Source organism: Bos indicus x Bos taurus, chromosome 22 (assembly GCF_003369695.1).
Source record: "Bos indicus x Bos taurus breed Angus x Brahman F1 hybrid chromosome 22, Bos_hybrid_MaternalHap_v2.0, whole genome shotgun sequence".
Classification (NCBI taxonomy): Eukaryota; Metazoa; Chordata; class Mammalia; order Artiodactyla; family Bovidae; genus Bos; species Bos indicus x Bos taurus.
This window is the reverse complement of record NC_040097.1, coordinates 9,050,358-9,062,618: the sequence shown is the minus strand read 5'-3', so window position 1 is coordinate 9,062,618 and position 12,261 is coordinate 9,050,358. Positions and strand designations below refer to the sequence as shown.

The 12,261-nt window shown below is 47.8% G+C and overlaps 1 pseudogene; it reads right to left on the bottom strand.

Moving 5' to 3' along the window:
• Positions 1 to 5: 5 nt before the first annotated feature.
• LOC113880451 lies at positions 6 to 3,367 on the bottom strand (annotated as a pseudogene).
• Between the last annotated feature and the right edge of the window lie 8,894 nt (positions 3,368 to 12,261).

The following is a 12,261-nucleotide window of genomic DNA, read 5'->3' as shown; positions in this document are numbered from 1 at the left end:
GGTTATCAGTGTATACTTTTTAAAATAAATATGTCAAAGTAGTCATGGAAGAACAACTGATCTTTGTTGGGTCTCTCTATACTTCATTCGTAGTTTATTTTGGATGACACGGACTGGAATCCATCTCAGTCTTTTCAGTATCTAATCCCTTCCCTCTTGGGTGGTCCTGGCCAACTGCTAGACCCTAAAGAAATAAGAAGATCTATGTTTCAATCCTGGCTCTGCCCCTAACTAGTTGTGTGCCTTTCTGGACTTCAGAGGTCTATTTCCTTTCATTTGACCTAGACCTGCTAGGTCTAGAAAGATCTAGAAAGAACCAGACAGCTTGTGATTTCTCTACTGGGACAGTGATCTCTCTCTTCTCCTGTCTCTAGAAAGGGACCTGCTCTGGCTCTGGGAGAAGCATCTCCGTCCTGAAGATGTGCATGGAGATGAAGGACTCCTCCCGTAATCATCTGGAGGGCAACGACCCCAAGAAGAAGGTGGGCCATGATTTCTGCTTCTCTTTTCACCATTCGAGAGTTCCGCTCTTCCTTGGCAGCCACGGTGTTCCTCCGTCTAGCTCTCAGACAGCATCAGCTGCATCTCCAGGATCTTCAAATTCAACAAAAGCCAAGCCAGGAGGGTCACACTTTGGAGTGGTCTATAAATAGCCAAAGTGAAAGTCACTCAGTCGTGTCTGCCTCTTTGTGACCCCATGGACTGTACAATCCATGGAATTCTCCAGGCCAGAATACTGGAGAGGGTAGCCTTTCTTTCCCTTCTCCAGGGAATCTTCCCAGCCCAGGGGTCGAAGCCAGGTCTTCCACATTGCAGGCGGATTCTTTACCAGCTGAGCCGCAAGGGAAGCCCATAAGAGCCAGAAGCTTGTTCCAGTTCGGTCTTGTTACCACTGTTTCCAAAATTACCTGCATTAACTTGACAGTCCAATGGACTAGAATCATGAAGTCTTTTGAGATCTTGGGTTAAAAATGGGGAGGTTCAAATCCACACACCCTAGGCTGGGTCTTCCTGGTCCCCTCCCGCCTGGCACCCCTGGATGCTCTCACACACTAGGCATCCATGAAATTGGCAGCAGAGGTCTTATCTAATAAAAAATGGACTTGGACAGCACCCCCGTCCCTCTGACCTAGGACTCCTCTCCCTTTCTTGTGCCCCTGTTCTCACCTTTGCTGACACCCCCAAGGAATGCCCTTCTTTTCCAGAAAATTCATTTATTCTTGTAAAAATGAATAATATAATTATTGAAATTTAAAACTCAGTTGATGAGTTAAATTATAGATGAGACCCAACTGAAGAGATAATGCACTGGAGAAATATGCCAGAAAATTCTTTAGACTGTAATGGTAAGACAGATGTTTATTGTACTTATACTGATGAGGAGAGTAGGAAAGAGGTAGAAAGAGAGGAGAAACAGAATATAATGAAAAGGTCTCGCTACATCAAATTTGAGTCCCCAAAGGAAAGAATAGAGAAAATGGAAGAAAGTTAATTTTCAAAGGAAGAGTGCCTGATGAAAAACTTGAATCCACAAAATCAAGAAAACCCATGAATCCTAAACAGAGTAAACGAGAAGAAAGCCACAGCTGGGCACATAATGTGGGCAGAATACCAAAGACGGAGGATCTTGGGCTCATTCTGGATTGAAAGCCAGAGCATTTAACACAGGGACAATTTAACAGCTGTTCACCAGCAACAATGGGAGACTTAAGACTAGAGGAGGCTGTCCACGAACCGTAGATGGTCAAGTTAGAATGTGTAACTGGCAAAACCACCTTGCAAGAATGAGAGCAAAAGGAAGAGAATCACAGATAAACAAAAACAGCGAGTTCCCCACCAAGAAAACCGAACTACGTGAACTTCTTCTAAAGGATACACTTCAAAAGCATGGGAAAGAATCCCAGAAGGTCAGTAATGCAACAGGGCCTGGGGACCAAGCACAGTGGCCAATACACAGATGTGAGTGTGGGAACACGGCAGGTGGGCACTGCTGGCTCACATGCCCCCGCTAGGCTGTGTGCTCCGGAGACCAGGGACCATGAACGCATAGCAGACAGGCTCTGAGAGTGCCCCACAGCCTCACAAGACTTCCACTCGGAATCTGCGCCACCCTGTTCCCTGGAGACTGTTAGGAGCGTTATTTTCAGAGAGAAGACTGCTCAGGTTAACAAAGGTAGTTCTGACATCTTTCTTTCAATATATTCTTGTAAGTGGTATGTTACACATTATTGCGATCTTTGGTATTTTTCAAATGCAAACCAAAAAAAGTGATTTTTCTATTGAAACCAAAAGCAATGAATCTTGGGATCCAATTGTCATTTGATGCTTGTATTCATAACAAACACCCGTGGCTTCAGGTTACGAAAAAACAAAGGCTTTGAGTTGGCTGCCAAAGCAAAGCCATCCTCCTCAGTCTAGTTTTAGTGGGGTTTTTTTTAAGACATCTTGGGACTTCCCTGGTGGTCCAGTGTTTAAGACTCTGTTCTTCCAGTGCAGGGGGCCCAGATTCAATCCTTCGTTGGGAAACTAAGATCCTCCATGCTGCATGACTTGGCCAAAAAGAAAAAGACAATTTCATTACTGTTGAAATTGGTTCACTGTAAAAAATAAAAGCAGGATGATAATGCTGTTAAGTGTCATTGTCCTCCCCACCTTATTCCTAATCACACATGTCCCTCTGAAGAGAGAGCCTCTGTTAAGTTTGTCATATCCCTTTCTGGATACTTTTCTATGTGGTTATAGTATTGATATTGGGTACATATGAATATGGGTGTGTGTCATTTCTATCTGTATTCACACACACACATATATCTTTGTATAAGTAGGTTGCATATATATGTCCACCTATATAGTACATGTATGTATATATACATATTACACTAATAAATATATGCATATATACATGCACCCATATCTATATGTCTACATTTATCTCTCTCTACATATACTATATATAACATAAAAATATCAAAACTTTTATAATTAAATTTTATTTATTATTAATTGAAGGATAATTGCTTTACAATATTGTGTTGGTTTCTGCCAAGCATCAACATGAATTAAATTTTTTTTTGATATGGCAATTTCACTTCTAGGAATTTATTCCTCTGTAAATACTTACATGAGGTATATCTACAAGAATGTTCACTGAAGTGTTACTTGAAGATAAAAAATAAGACATATATATATGTGTGTGTGTGTGTATATATATATATATATATATATATAAAGAGACAGGAGAGAAAGTTCTTTTTCTGCGGAAGTGCACATCTGGGAAGTCTTGCCCATCAGAGTGCACAGCCACGCTGTATCCATGGTAACAGTCCAGGCTGCCATATGCATGGCTGCTGTACGCATAGACAGTCATCGCTCAAATGCTCCCCTAGGGCTGGATGTCTCGATTGTTCACTTTTTTTTTTCCCTTTTAGTATTTACACATGATCTTCAGTGAAGATTCTTGTACATACAGTCCAGTGCAAGCAGTTAGGCAGGATAAGTTCCTAAAGTGGATTTGTTCCTAGAGATCAAGCGGCGGAGACTTTGACGTTTTAATCAGCCTGGCCCCCCTGCCTTCAGTGCAGCCGTGTTCATGTCCACTTCCACCCACCAGTGTAGGAGCGTGTTGAAGGCCCACCCGGTTTCCAGGCTGCTGCCACCCTTCTCTTAGTTGACTCCTCTCCCCCACGAAAGTGGACAACTTGCCCTTTTCCAAATGCCACGGCCACCTGAAGTTCGCATACAGGGCACTCAGAGCACCACCACCACAGAATGCTTCCTTCCTGGGCCAAGTTGGGGAAACCCAGCATTAACTTCCACATACTTTCCTTATTACAGGGCTTCTCCAAATCCTTTACCTGTGGGACACATTTCCAGAGAGGAGAGAGTGTTTTCCAAACCTATTTGCCTGTAGCCCTTTTCCTGTGGAGCTGGGTTGCTGAGGACTGGTTTTGCGGGCGCTGGTGTCTCCTCTGTGGTCATCCTCACTTGATTCTCACGCGGTGGGGTTGCTCCCATCTCAGGGATGAGGACACTTATGCTCATCTATAGGTGAGTCACTTTTGCTTACTTGGCCACCAACAGCAGAGGTGGGAGTTGATGTTTGTGCTTCAGTTGCCTTACTTAGTCCTCCCACGTCCAAGCTGCCTTCCTAAGACTGTCAGTTCTGGATTTGGGCTTCAGCTCCCTGAGCCCAGAAGCCACTTCTAGGTGGCTGAAACACCACTCCATTCCCATGAGACTTCACTTCCTAATCTATCTGGGGAAACTCTCCCTTGCCTTCTCTTCCTTGGGCTCATGCTGGTTTCAGAATAAGGGAAGAAGTTGGGAACACTTAAGTTCAGAGAGGGAAGTAAATTGTGCCTGCACCTCGGCAGAGGACACCTCCTGGCCACTCATGTTCCAGGGATGCTGGGTCTCTCCCCCGACATGCATAGGTGTTTGTTTTCCTGAGCCCCAGTCCTGGACTTCCCTGGTGGCTCAGATGGTAAAGAATTTGCCTGCAGTGCAGTAGACCCGGGTTCAATCCCTCGGTTGGGAAGATCCCTTGGAGAAGGGAATGGCAGCCACTCTAGTATTCTTGCTTGGAGAATCCCAAGGACTGAGAAGCCTGGCGGGCTACAGTCCACGGGGTCACAAAGAGTCGGACACGACTGAGCGACTGACACACACAGTTCTGGGTGAGTTAATGCTGTGATTCAGCTACAGTTCCGTCTCAGCAATTCCCAGCCTGGGAGACACCCTGTCTCTCCCCTACTCCCTGCCCCACGCCTACCCTGCACCTTGAGGGCAAGGGCAGCTGAGCCGGTGGAAGCTGGGGCTGCTCACCAGCCTGGCATTTGCCAGCACCCAAACAACTGGGTTGTGGAGGGGGGAAGCTTGACAAGCCTTGGCAGCCGCCAAGCTAGCCAGGTGAGTAGGGAAAGCGGCCAGGCGGGGCCGAAAGAGGGTGCGACGGCAGGTCTGGGAGCTGCAAGGCCTGCCCAGACATCTGGCTGGCTCGGGAAGCCAGGTGTGCTGACGAGTGTGGGCTGACCCGGAGCCCAGGCCACCGGGCATCTGATGAGCAGTGCTGGGTGAGGGAATGGGTGGATGGAAAGCTCACGTTCATTATCTGCAAAACACAGCTAATAGCAGGGTGGTGTGAGAACGAAATGACAATACACACAAGGAGCTCAGGACGGTTCCAGTAAGTGCTCAAAAATGCCAGATCTGACTATTGTGAATCTGACACAGAGGGTCCAGTGGGTTCATCGCTCAACCTCCACAGAACTCAGAAACAACAGACAAATGCAAAGAGCAGCAAAAGTCACCTTCCACAGAGTCCTCAGGAAACCCCATTATTGAGCCTATTTTGCAGATGAGTAAATAGGCCTGGGGGCTTCCCAGGTGGCTCAGGGGTAAAGACTCCGCCTGCCAATGCAGGAGAGGTGGGTTCAACCCCTGGGTTGGAAAGATCTCCTAAAGGAGGAAACGGCAACCTACTCTGTATTCTTGCCTCGGAAACCCAACAGACAGAAGAGCCTGGTGGGCTACAGTCCATGGGGCTGCAAAAGAGTCGGACACGACTTAGTGACTAAACAGCAACGACAAACAGGCCTGGAGGGGCTGGAAGTTACCACAAATAACAGCTGAGGCTGGCACGTAGCTCCAGAGGGCCTGATCCATACCCCGGCTCAGGAAGAGCTGGTTCCTTTGCCCCATCCACCCTCTCTCAACACCCACCACCTTGGGCAAGCCTGCTGAGGCAGCAGAAGCACAGGGGGAAATGCAGCCCTGAGAGGTGGGGCCACCTCCATCCCCACCCCCCCAGAGCCCTCTCCAGGTGGCCCCCACCAGACCCCTCCTCACTCCCGAGCCCCACCCATCCCTCTTCCCCCACCCCACCCCCACCCTGCACCCCACCCCCGCCTCGTGGGGAAACCTAGGCTCTTGGATCTCCTACTCCAGGAAGCCCTCCCCAACCCTGACTCAGCTGCCTGGGGGCTCCAGCAGCACTCTCACCCCTGGGTGGCACCATGGAAGTGGAGGGGGGCCCCACCCTCTCCCTGTGACTTTGGTGAACCAGAGAGACTGGGAGCTACTTCCTGAGGCGTTGGCTGCAGCCAGCAGACAACTGGAAGAATTCTTTGCAGAAAGCTTCATCTAACAGTTGTCACTGAGCACCACGCACTAGGCGCATGGGCGCTGCCGCTGAGAAGCCTCAGTCTGGGGTATCCTTGACAGGTGCCCCATTCAAGGTGTTGGGCTCAGTGACCTTGGATGGCGCTATGGTGGCCCAGAGCAGGGGCCCAGGTTTCAGATCTTCAGTTCAGAGGAGCAGACTCTTTATATATTTATGGATTGATTTGGCCGCACCAGGTCTTTGTTGTGGCACATGGGATCTAGTTCCCTGAACAGGGATCGAACCTGGGCCCCCCGCCCTGGGTTCTTGAGTCTTGGCCACTGGACCATGAGGGAAGTCCCGAACTCTTTAAACAGCTCCAAGTTGCTTCCTTCCATGTAAGGGAGTCCTCACCCTCAAGGAACTGCTATGGTTCTGTGGGGGTTCCTTATGCCCTGCTGCCCCTCAGACAGGGCTAGTACCGTAGAAAAACCATGGCTCTGTGTCGTGTCCACACCTGTAAAGCGTGCACGTTGCATGGTGTGGAGGAAAAGCTTGTAAACCATTGAGCACAGAGTGGGCATTACATACACAGCTTTATTTCTCAGGCTAGATGTTCATTTTCCTTTCAAATGCAAGATGCCACAACTTCCCAGGCAGCTTGGTCTCTGTCTGAAGGTCGCGGCAAGGTCTCATGTTCCGGTTTGCCCTACTGGCCTTTCCTGCCTGCTTCCTGCCTCCTGTCCGTCCCCAGTGCGCCTCAGTTATTTGCCTGTTTACAGCCCACTGTTCCCTCCTGTGAAACACCTTTCCTTCCCCTGCCTTGCATAGCAAACTTCTGCCAGTCCTTCTCACCACCGGGCCCAGTCCTCCTCTCCAGCCTCCTCAGGCCCCGGGGCAGCATTAATCACCTCTCCTCTATTCTCTCATGGGTTTGGCTGTGCGACTGTGCGCTCAGCCGTGTCCAGCTCTTTGCGACCCGGTGGACTGTAGCCCACCAAGCTCTTCTGTCCATGGGATTTTTCAGGCAAGAATACTGGAGTGGGTTGCCATTCCCTTCTCCAGGGGATCTTCCCAAACCAGGGATCGAACCTGCAACTCCTGCATTGCAGGTGGATTCTTTACCTGCTAAGCCATCAGAGAAACCCTGGCCATGTGACTATATCATGTTTATCTTAGCTACCATTTCTCTTACTTATTATCTTCGTGTTTCTCTGGCTCTCTGTATTCTCAACAGTGTTGCAGAAACTGAGCTGGGTAGAGGAGTTGTGTACTTTTTAGGGTGGGGGACAGGATCACCCCCAGAACCTGCAGCTTAGCTGGGCGCTGTTAGTGGGTTGCTCAGTGTCACACTCGATGACTCCTCCCAACACTGGCGTCCAGGCAGGAGCTGCACAGGCCTCTAGGTATTGAGGCTCCCACCTCGCCTGGGAGTGGCCAGATGCCAGTGCGTCCTGCCCCTGCACGTGGGTGGGGCAGGGCCAGGAGCCCATGTGTCTCTGTGACTGTGCAGAGTAAGGCCTTCTGTCCAAGACCAGCTCAAAGGCCTCCTTGGCCAGGACTCCATCTGAACACAGAAGTCTTGGATCCTGGCCCTGATCTCCCATAGAGGCACTGAGGCTCTGCAGAAAGTAGAATTACCCTTTAATTAGGATAAATATTTATGGGTCTCCCCAGTCAGGCAGAATCAAATTCAGGCCAGGACACAGCACCCATGGCATGCTCTTTGGCTTCCCAGAACCTCTGAACATTCCCCACTCTGAGTCCCACTCCTCCAGGTAGAAGCCAGACCTAAGCTTTCTCAGCCTCTTTATAGCTGGGGCACCGCCTGGGCCCTGGGCCCTGCCCCATCATTGGCAGCTGAGAACCCAGCTGGACACAGGCATCATGCAGAGGCCGTACTGTGTTCTGGGCAGGCGCCTCCTGGCATACAGAGATGAATCAGAACCAGCAACTCCAGTAGGGCCGTGGGGAAAAGACTACAATGAGGGGAGGCGTCCTGCGTCCCAGGAGCACAGACTGTGGAGACTGGTGGGGAGAGGCCCAGGCTTACTCATTTATTAATGACCCTGTCCTTCCAGCAGTGAAGTGTCCTGTAAAGTAAAATGGATTGTGTGTCTGAAAACAGTCATTGGAGGCCGTTGTGCCACCGTTTAGTTGGGATCGTGGACAAATCACCACGTCCTCAGAGCCTCTGTTCTCCTATCATCAGACTGAAAGTAGCCGGAAGGTAAAACAAGGCAGTGCGTGGAAAAGAGCTTTAAAACCGGTCAAGCACGGTACTAGTTTTTAAAGTTTTATTTATTTTTTGATTGCACTGAGTCTTCTTTGCCGTGCGTGGGCTTTCTCTAGTTTCAGCAAGCAGGTGCTACCTTTCCTTGCCGTGTGCAGGCTTCTCATCGTGGTGGCTTCTCTTGTTGCAGAGCACGGGCTCTAGGTGCCCAGGCTTCAGTAGTTGCGGTGTGCTGCTCTAGGGAGTGTGGGCTTCAGTAGTTGTGGCCCGTGGGCTCAGTTGCTCCTTGGCATGTGGAATCTTCACCCAGGGATCGAACCCCTGTCCCCTGCATTTGCAGGTGGATTCCTATGTACTGCACCACCAGAGAAGTCCCAGCACTGTACTGTTTTTATTTCTAGTGCATTTCACAGATTCCGGCACACTGTTGACACTTGACGGTTTCTATTGACTGCTGCTAAGCTGCTAAGTCGCTTCAGTAGTGTCTGACTCTGTGTGACCCCATAGATGGCAGCCCACCAGGCTCCCCCGTCACTGGGATTCTCTGGGCAAGAACACTGGAGTGGGTTGCCATTTCCTTCTCCAATGCATGAAAGTGAAAGGTGAAAGTGAAGTCGCTCAGTCGTGTCCAACTTTCGGCGACCCCATGGACTGCAGCCCACCAGGCTCCTCCATCTATGGGATTTTCCAGGCAAGAGTACTGGAGTGGGGTGCCATTGATGAACAAATAAATGAATGAACAAACCAGTGGATGATCGAATGGATAGCAGGCACTCAGGAAATGCTTTTTTCTTTTTTTTCAAAATACTTCATTTATAATAATTTCCCCCCTTATTTGTTTTTCCTGTTATTTATTTGGCTGTGCTGGGTTTTAGTTGTGACATGTGGGATCTAGTTTCCCTGACCAGGGATTAAACCTGTGTACCCTGCATTGGGAGTACGGAGTCTTAGCTACTGGACTACCAGGGAAGTCCCAGTAAATGCTTTATTAAAAATAAAGTATATTCTTCACAGAGCTAGAACAAATAATTTCACAATTTGTATGGAAATACAAAAAACCTCGAATAGCCAAAGCAATCTTGAGAAAGAAGAATGGAACTGGAGGAAGCAACCTGCCTGGCTTCAGGCTCTACTACAAAGCCACAGTCATCAAGACAGTATGGTACTGGCACAAAGACAGAAATATTGATCAATGGAACAAAATAGAAAGCCCAGAGATAAATCCACGCACATATGGACACCTTATCTTTGAAAAAAGGAGGCAAGAATATACAATGGATTAAAGACAATCTCTTTAACAAGTGGTGCTGGGAAAACTGGTCAACCACTTGTAAAAGAATGAAACTAGAACACTTTGTAACACCATACACAAAAATAACCTCAAAGTGGATTAAAGATCTCAATGTATGACCAGAAACTATAAAAATCCTAGAGGAGAACATAGGCAAAACACTCTCCAACATACATCACAGCAGGATCCTCTATGACCCACCTCCCAGAATATTGGAAATAAAAGCAAAAATAAACAAATGGGACCTAATTAAACTTAAAAGCTTCTGCACAACAAAAGGAAACTATTAGCAAGGTGAAAAGGCAGCCTTCAGAATGGGAGAAAATAATAGCAAATGAAGCAACTGACAAACAACTAATCTCAAAAATATACAAGCAACTCCTACAGCCCAATTCCAGAAAAATAAATGACCCAATCAAAAAATGGGCCAAAGAACTAAACAGACATTTCTCCAAAGAAGACATACAGATGGCTAACAAACACATGAAAAGATGCTCAACATTACTCATTATCAGAGAAATGCAAATCAAAACCACAATGAGGTACCATTTCACACCAGTCAGAATGGCTGCGATCCAAAAGTCTACAAGCAATAAATGCTGCAGAGGGTGTGGAGAAAAGGGAACCCTCCTATACTGTTGGTGGGAATGCAAACTAGTACAGCCACTATGGAGAACAGTGTGGAGATTCCTTAAAAAACTGGAAATAGAACTGCCTTATGATCCAGCAATCCCACTGCTGGGCATACACACTGAGGAAACCAGAATTGAAAGAGACACGTGTACCCCAGTGTTCATCGCAGCACTGTTTAGAATAGCCAGGACATGGAAGCAACCTAGATGTCCATCAGCAGATGAATGGATAAGAAAGCTGTGGTACATATACACAATGGAGTATTACTCAGCCATTAAAAAGAATACATTTGAATCAGTTCTAATGAGGTGGATGAAACTGAAGCCTATTATACAGAGTGAAGTAAGCCAGAAAGAAAAACACCAATACAGTATACTAAGGCATATATATGGAATTTGGAAAGATGGTAACAATAACCCTGTATACGAGACAGCAAAAGAGACACTGATGTATAGAACAGTCTTTTGGACTCTGTGGGAGAGGGAGAGGGTGGGATGATTTGGGAGAATGGCATTGAAATATGTATAATATCATATATGAAACGAGTTGCCCGTCCAGGTTTGATGCACGATACTGGATGCTTGGGGCTGGTGCACTGGGACGACCCAGAGGGATGTTATGGGGAGGGAGGAGGGAGGAGGGTTCAGGATGGGGAACACATGTATACCTATGGGGATTCATTTCAATATATGGCAAAACCAATACAATATTGTAGAGTTAAAAAAAAATAAATAAAGTATAAACAAGAAAAGTGCCACTTTTGGCACGTTTACTATCAGCTAACGATACCTTTACTATCAGCTAATGGGCTTTCCTGATAGCTCAGTTGGTAAAGAATCTGCCTGCAATGCAGGAGACCCTGGTTCAATCCCTGGGTCAGGAAGATCCGCTGGAGGATAGGCTACCCACTCCAGTATTCTTGGGCTTCCCTTGTGGCTCAGCTGTTAAAGAATCCGCCCGCAATGGGGTAGGCCTGGGTTCGATCCTTGGGTGGGAAGATCCCTGGAGAAGGAAATGGCAACCCACTTCAGTATTCTTGCCGGGAGAATCCCATGGATAGAGGAGCCTGGCAGGCTACAGTCTATGGGGTTGCAAGAGTCGGACATGACTGAGAGACCAAGCACACAGCACACAATGAGCTGAGAATTTCACAAACGTTCTCTCGCTTGGTGTTCACTGTAACCTTGTGAGATGATTATTTCCACTGTATAGATGAGAAAACTGAGGCCCAGAGATGTTAAGTAATTTGCCTAAGGTCACATACCTAGTAGGTAGCAGGGCTAGGATTCACACTCCCGGCTTCATTCTCAGCTACTTGTTATAATCCATTCTGCACTACTGCTGTTACTGTTGTTCACCCACGGACTGTAGAACACCAGGCTCCTCTGTCCTCCACTACCTCCTGGAGTTTACTCAAACTCATGTCCATTGAATTGGTGATGCTGTCCAATCATTTCATCCCTGTTGTCCCCTTCTCCTTCTGCCTTCAGTCTTTCCCAGCATCAGGGTCTTTTCCAATGAGTCATCTCTTCACATCAGGTGGCCAAAGTATTGGAGCTTCAGTTTCAGCATCTGCACTATATGCACAGGCACTTTCCACCCTGTCATCCAGCCTCTAATTACTACATAAAAACACAACTATAATCCACCATTCTGATGCATCTCTATAACTCCTGGCAGGGCCACCGTTTAACTTGACAAATCCAGAGAGCAAGTCAAGGATGGCAGTTTCCTGAGAGGCCGTTTCCCTGAAAGAGTCCTTGTTTCTACCCACACTGGTGCCAGAAGTCTTTACCTCTCTCTGAATCTCTTTGACCTGGGACCTACGTATCCCCCACGGGTTGCCAGAGCAGCTGCACCCAACCAATCTCTTCCTCTTATCTAATCTGCACCCGGAAGTTGGCGGGATGAAAAACATCACCTTCATCATAGGAAAGAGCCCAAGGTCGCTGCTGCCACAAGTCCACACAGGAACGTAAGCCCAGATATTTGAACTCTGAGGCC